Source organism: Herpailurus yagouaroundi, unplaced genomic scaffold (assembly GCF_014898765.1).
Source record: "Herpailurus yagouaroundi ecotype Mexico unplaced genomic scaffold, PumYag 210, whole genome shotgun sequence".
NCBI lineage: Eukaryota > Metazoa > Chordata > Mammalia > Carnivora > Felidae > Herpailurus > Herpailurus yagouaroundi.
The window spans coordinates 25,712,141-25,719,395 of record NW_024412441.1 but is presented as its reverse complement, the minus strand read 5'-3'; the positions used below and the strand labels follow the sequence as shown (position 1 = coordinate 25,719,395).

Here is a 7,255-nt window from a genome sequence, read left to right as displayed (position 1 = left end):
GTGTGTCTCTCTCTCAAAATAAATAAACTTAAAAAAAGATTCTTTGGGAAAAAACAGGGATGGAATATTGGAAGTTTTATTTATTTACATTGTTTGCTGTTGCTTCATTTAGCAATTCCTTTACTACTGAATGGGAATTAATGCTCCAGAATAAAATGAGCCCGGTTACTTACAACGAAGTTACATTTCCTGTATATTTGAGTAGTACATTTTTACCTCACTGTGCGACAAACTTGGAGAGGTGCAACAGAATGTGTGACAAAGTATAGAGGCAAAAGTCTCCACATTTTTCATCCGAAAGAGTCATAAAGATACTGTCAAAATCTGGTAAGCCCAGAAACAGAGATCTTTATATATTTAAATTTTTTAAACGTTTATTCATTTTTGAATGACAGAGCACCAGCAGGGGTGGGGCAGAGAGAGAGGGAGACACTGAATCCAAAGCAGACTCTAGGCTCTGAGCTGTAGGCACAGAGTCCGACATGGGGCTCAAACTCACAACCTGTGAGATCATGACCTGAGCCAAAGTCATATTTTTAAGCGACTAAGCCACCCAGGTGTCCCAATCTCAATATATTTAAACTCACAAACATAATCATAGAACTAAAAGCCCGCTACCTACCTTTAACTCACATGCACACAAACGAAACACAATACACAAACCCTAGAGTAAAATTAACTTACTTAAGAGTGACCTTTAGAGAATTTAACTTACAACATTTTCTGTTTTAGTGTAAGAGCTGCCCTCACTACACACTGTGGTTTGTGAAAGGTGTCATTCGCCCCCTAAAGGTGATTGGTTCCTGCTCATCCACTCCCTCATTCATGTAATGGGGCCCTTTTCTCCTCCACCCCCAACCCATGTGATCAGTTTCTTCTCTTCTCTCCTCCCCCCATATGATTGGGTGCTTCCTTTTATGCCCCCTCCACTCTAATATGAGGGGGAAATGGAGGAGAAGGGAAGAGAGTAACCAGCTTTGAGGGGGTTAAAAGGTAAAACACTGCCAGGTCTAAGGTAACATATAAACATGCCATTGTGTGTTTGAAGGCTTGAACACAAAGTCGAGCTGTATTGTCCAAGGAAAGAACTGAAGGGAACCTTTTCTGTTTGTAGCGTTGACAAGGAAAACCTTTGGATGAAGGTCCTAGACCTACAAAAAGCATCATGTCTGTGGGACAATTGGATCAGCCTGAGCAGATAGTCAAAGAACTGGGTCTTAGGGCTGTGTTGGGGAAGCCAGTGAAGTCCACTTTGGTCAAGCAGAGCCCAGAGGGAACGGACATGCTCACAGAGATGTCCTTTTGGGGATCCTAGGGACCCTGGGCAGGAGCAGGCCCTCAAGACCTCCTGGCAGCAATAGACTGGATGAGGAGAAGCACGAGGCTGTGGCTCCCTGTTCAGCTACCAGTGGAAGTGGGACTGACTCCTCTTGGAAAAGATTAGTTCCCTCAGACTTCTCAGCTAATGCAGAGCAAAAGTGTGAGGCTCTCCAAGGGTGAGATGGGAGATTTTCTGCCAGTCTGGCTGGGGAACACATGAGAGTTGTGATATCAATATCAGATAAAGAGGAATGCAAGGCAAGAAGTGTTAGATAAGTCAGAATAGTACTTTACATAAAGAACTCCACAGTGAGGGACTGTCAAGGATCTCTGATAACCTTTCTGCTGCATTGTTTGGCATGGGCAATTTAGAAGTCTTAAATGTAATTCACCATATCAGATGTCAAAGAAGATAATGATTATCTCCTGAGATGCTGAAAGCATTTGCCCAATTTCAACATCTTTTATGGTTTAAAATGTCAAAATAGTGATACATGAAGGCTCCACATGATTAATTAAATATATAACAAAGCCAAATCTAGCATTATTCTTTCTGATAAAATATTACAAGTGTTAAATGCAAGACACAGGTGTCCAATATACCTATTATTATTCAACATTAATCGGGAGTCAGTGTAATGTCCTGTAATGTTATTGTGAGTCAGTGCACTTTGGAAGACAAGAAGTCAAGGATACATACGGGAAAGAAAGAGGCAAAAGTAATATTATTTGAGAATATGATTATATGACTGGAAAACATAAGAAATTTCATTACAAATGATTAGAAACAATCTGAATTAAGTTAGGTAGTTACTTACAAATTTAATATAGAAAAGAACTAATAGCTTTCTCATATATAATCAACAATCACTTAGAAGATATGAGGGAATAAAAGATCCCTTTTATAATAAAATGACACATGCCTATCAGACAGGACCGCAAACAGATTCCACTCTGGCTACCGGCAATAAAAACAAGTTTATCATAGGAAATTAAGACGTGTATGGCATTTGGGGAATATAGTTCAGGGAGCCAAGCTTGGGTGCTACAAAATGAGAATCAACTCTACAAGCAGCAACATCTAATCACACCGCAGTAATGTTCTAGAGAAAACCTCTATGCCACTCAATACCTTTGCCATGAGATCTAGTCTTCCAAATGGGTCCCCTCTTGGTTCTCACTGTTGTCTTCCTAAATTTCACTCTGGTGTGTCAGCTCCACAGAACTCACCTAACATGCCAAATCCTAGCTACCACAGAGTCTAGAAAATCTGATTTTTAAACTTTCAGTCTTTACAGGAAGCGTGCTGGAAGGGAGTCGGAGCTGGTGTTGAAGGGTACAATTTATAGCGTCTGTCATAGCCCTTGACCAAACTTAACAAGAAACATGTAGGATGTACAGTGTAGGCAGTTGTAAAATTCAGTTGAAGGACTGAAGTTCTCAATAGAACTTAAAAAAAATGGAAATATGTACCTAGTTCTTCAGTAGGAATAATTAATAATACAATGATGTCAGCTGTCCCTAAACTGCAGCCAACCAAAATCCCAAACAGGATTCTTTGAGGTGAAACCTTATAAACATTTTAACCTGAAAGACAAACCTATGGAATTGTCAAGAAAATTCTGGAAGAAAAGAAAAGTGAGGTGGGAACTAGCCTTAACACATACAAGTGGATTTATAAAGTTTTTGTAATGTTTAAAGTTTGGTTCTGGTGCAGGAACGTAGGGAGTCCAAAAACAGACCCAAGTAGATATAAAAATTTAGTACACAATCAATGTGCTATTTTAAACCAGTGATGAGATAGATAAATTAATCAATGAGTGGTTATTTTTAAAAACTAGCTCAATATTTAAAAGTAAAGAAAGGGGGTCCTGGGTGGCTTGGTCGGTTAACCATCCGACTTCGGCTCAGGTCATGATCTCACGGTCTGTGAGTTCGAGCCCCGCGTCGGGCTCTGTGCTGACAGCTCGGAGCCTGGAGTGTGTTTCAGATTCTGTGTCTCCCTCTCTCTCTACCCCTCCCCTGTTCATGCTCTGTCTCTCTCTGTCTCAAAAATAAACGTTAAAAAAAATTAAAAAATAATAATAATAATAAAAGTAAAGAAAACTTTATGCAATTGCCTTTGCCTTCTCCCCAGTAAAATGCAGGTGGGGTAGAAATTTTTACAAGTACAAAATATATTTTCTTTAATAAAAGATTCAAGCATCTAAAGAAACAAATATCTACAGAAAAGAGAGAAGCATTTAAAGCAGAACTGACGAACCACAGCCCTGGAGCCAAATCCAGCCATTGTCTGTTCTGATAAGTAAAGTTTTATTGGAACACAGCTAACCCCAATTGTTTACATATTTACATACAATATGTAAATGGCTGCTTTCCTGCTACAACCGCAGAGTTCAGTATTTGTGATGGAATCCATTTGGCCCACAAAACCTAAAATATTTACTATGAGCTCCTTTACACATTAAGTTTGCCAATCCAAACAGGATAAAAGAACATCTAAAGAAAAAAGTAAAAAATGCTCCAGTACTGCATTGCTACCACCGCCATCGATCACGCTTCTTTCCGAGTTAACAGGGCTAATACTCTGAGTATACTTGAGTATATAGGCTGCTCTCAATATGTTAATATGCACATGTATGTACACATACACATAAGCGAGATTCCATAGTATGTATAATTCTGCAACTTGCTCTTTTCAAGTAATATAGCTTGGACCTCTTTCCATGCCACAGAGAGCTACCTCATCCTTTTCAGTGACTGCACAGTAGTATACAATCAGGATTCAACCAAAATTTAATTAATATAACCATCCTTCCATAGGGAATGAGAGTTTCAAATGTCTCATAATTATAAGCAATATTACAAAGAACACTAAATGCATATCTGTGCACAGCCGAAAAAAACTTTAGTAGAATACACGCTTAGGAATAGAATTACTAAATCAAAGGGCACACCCTTAAAATTTTTGTTTTGATAGTGTCGAAATGCTCTCCAGGAAAAGGATATCAACATTTAAACTCCTAACCAATTGGGTATACCACTGACCATTTTATTAAACCTTGTATCAAACACACAATCTATTCTTGTTAATTTCAGCCACTGTGATGGGTGAAAAATGTATCTCGTTATTTCATTTTGCCTTTCTTTGACTAAAGGAACTTAGCCATATTTTTTAATTTCTTTTGGCCATTTGTGCTCCTGTGAATGGCCTATTTTCAGCCTTTGCTTCTTTTTGTTGTTTTTTTTTTTAATTTTTTAAAGTGTATTTATTTATTTTGAGAGAGAGAGAGAGCAGGGGAGGGACAGAGAGACAGAGTGAGAGAGAGAGAATCCCAACCAGGATCCACACTGCCAGTGCAGAGCCCAAAGTGCAACTCGAACCCACAAACTGTGAGATCATGACCTGAGCCAAAGTCAAGAGTCAGACGCTTAACCGACTGAGCCGCCCAGCCACCCCTGCTTATTTTTCTATAACAAAATTTGAAGACACATATTTTGGTCATTCTACACAGCATTTTATAGTTCTTGTCAAATTAGTTGCCAACACTTAGAAATGGGAATATTTAACATGTTTTAAATCCACATTTCTGGCTTCTCCTGAGTATTTGAAGGCTCTACAGTACTGGGCCTCCATTAGCAATAAATGACTAGAACAGAAGAAAGCCTTCTTTGTCTTGTGGAGCAGGTGGTGTCCCTGATCCCATGTCCCTCTTCTCTCGAAACAGGGCACTGATCTCTTCCAATGACTTGTCTAATCTTGGTAGACACTTGGTTTTGCAAACCCTATTCTGTTTGGTCATTTACCTTTTTTCTTATAGTGATTGTAGGAGTTCTTTACATATCGAAATATATTCATGTGTCTCTTTTGTACATTGCAAAATTTTCTCCCATTAACTCCCTTTATTTAACTTTAGGATCACTGGATTTTGTAGTTGCTTAGGAAGGTCTTCCTTAATCCAAGTTTATAAAAACTATTATTGTTTATGTTTTCTTAAAATGCTTATGAGTACACTATAAGCATCATATGGTATTATTATTATATGTTTAGTTCTTGCCTGTTTCAAGTATAAATTATATTTTGTATGTGTTGTGGTACCCACTTTCTCAATTTCGTTTTTAGAGTATTTGATCATTTGCTCAGTTATTTGAAATACCACAAATAGGAGTACACTATTCTGTGCATTTTTTACAACTAAATAGTATATGTAGAGGATAATTTCATGTTGGTCTACATAGATCTACATGATTTGCAATAGTTATATTATTAATTCCATTATCAACTTATTTTGTAATCTAGTTAACCAGCCCCCTATTTAGCATTTAGATTTTGTCTAGCATCAGGTTACTACAAACAGTGGCACGATAAGTATTTGTTTCATTATGCACCTGTGTGCATGACTATCAGTAGAATCAATTCCTAGGGGTTGAAGTATCAGTTATGAAAGTATGTGTACCTTTGAGGGATGCCTAGGTGGCTCAGTCGGTTAAGTGTCTGACTCTTGGTTTCACCTCAGGTCATGATCTCATGGGTACGGGGGTTTGAGCTCTGCATCAGTCTCTGTGCTGACAGTGTGGAGCCTGCTTGGGATTCTCTCTCTCCCTCTCTGCCCCTCCCCAACTCACATTGTCTCTGTCTCTCTCAAAATAAATAAATAAACTTTAAAATTTTTTTTAGAAAAACTTAAGGAAAAAAAGTATGTGTACCTTCTAAAGATAGAGAGGTTTATACTCCCACCAATGATGTATGGGACTGCCTTTTGCCAGCCTGTGTGTATTTTTTCACTTACTGATTTTGCAAGACCATCTGATATATCTGATAGGTGAAAAATGGTGTTCATGATTTTAACTTCTATTTCTTTCATTTTCAATGAGATCGGGCATCCTTTTATGTGGTGGAACCACTTTTTTTGTTTTGTTTTGTTGGGTTTGTTTTGTTGTTGTTGTTGTTTTTAATAAATTCCTTATCTGGGTCTTTTGCACATTTTCTAAGACCTTTTTCTTACTGGTCAGTAATGATTTCTATTGAATGATGAGGCCCTTCTCTTATACACTGCAAGTATTTCTTCAGGTTGTGGTTTCTAATTTTCCTTTTTATGCTTTCTGCTGTGTAGAAATGTTTTTAATGTAGTCATGTGCATTAATGTTTTTTATTTATGGCTTCTGGGTTTTAAGTATTACTTAGAAGGACCTTCCACAGCCTCCCTCCCTTTTTTTAATATAGAATGCTTCACAAATTAGTGCATCATCCTCACACAGAATCCATGCTAGTTTTCTCTGGATCATTCCAATTTTAGTATATGTGCTGCCAAAGTGAGCACCTTTCCACCTCTTAATATTCATTTTGAAAAAATCTCCCACTTAAGTGTTTACATTTAAATTATTTTACTTTTTTTTAATTTTTTTAAAGTTTTTATTCATTTTTGAGACAGAGAGAGACAGAGCATGAATGGGGGATGGTCAGAGAGAGAGGGAGACACAGAATCTGAAATAGGCCCTGAGCTGTCAGCACAGAGCCCGACGCGGGGCTCGAACTCATGGACCGCGAGATCATGACCTGAGCCGAAGTCGGATGCCTAACCGACTGAGCCACCCAAGCGCCCCAAATTATTTTACATTTTTTAAAGTTTATTTATTTTCAGAAAGAGAGAGTAGGGGAGGGACAGAGAGAGAGAGAGAGAGGGAGAGAGAATCCCAAGCAGGCTCCATGCTGTCAGTGCAGAGTCCAACGTGGGGCTGAAACCCACAAACCGTGCTATCATGACCTGAGACGAAATCAAGAGTCGTACGCTTAACTGACTGACCACCCAGGCACCCCTACGTTTTTACATTTAAATTTCTAAGTCATTTGGAATGGATTTAATGTCGAGTGATAACTGTATTTCAGCTGTCCCAACCATTTATTAAATAATCGATCTCTTCCAAACTGCTTTGA

The 7,255-nt window shown here is 38.3% G+C and overlaps 1 non-coding gene across 1 annotated transcript; it reads right to left on the bottom strand.

Moving 5' to 3' along the window:
• Positions 1-6,534: 6,534 nt before the first annotated feature.
• LOC121016511 (U6 spliceosomal RNA) lies at positions 6,535-6,641 on the bottom strand. Its single transcript, XR_005784325.1, has one exon. It is a non-coding gene; the product is annotated as a U6 spliceosomal RNA (small nuclear RNA).
• Positions 6,642-7,255: the final 614 nt, after the last annotated feature.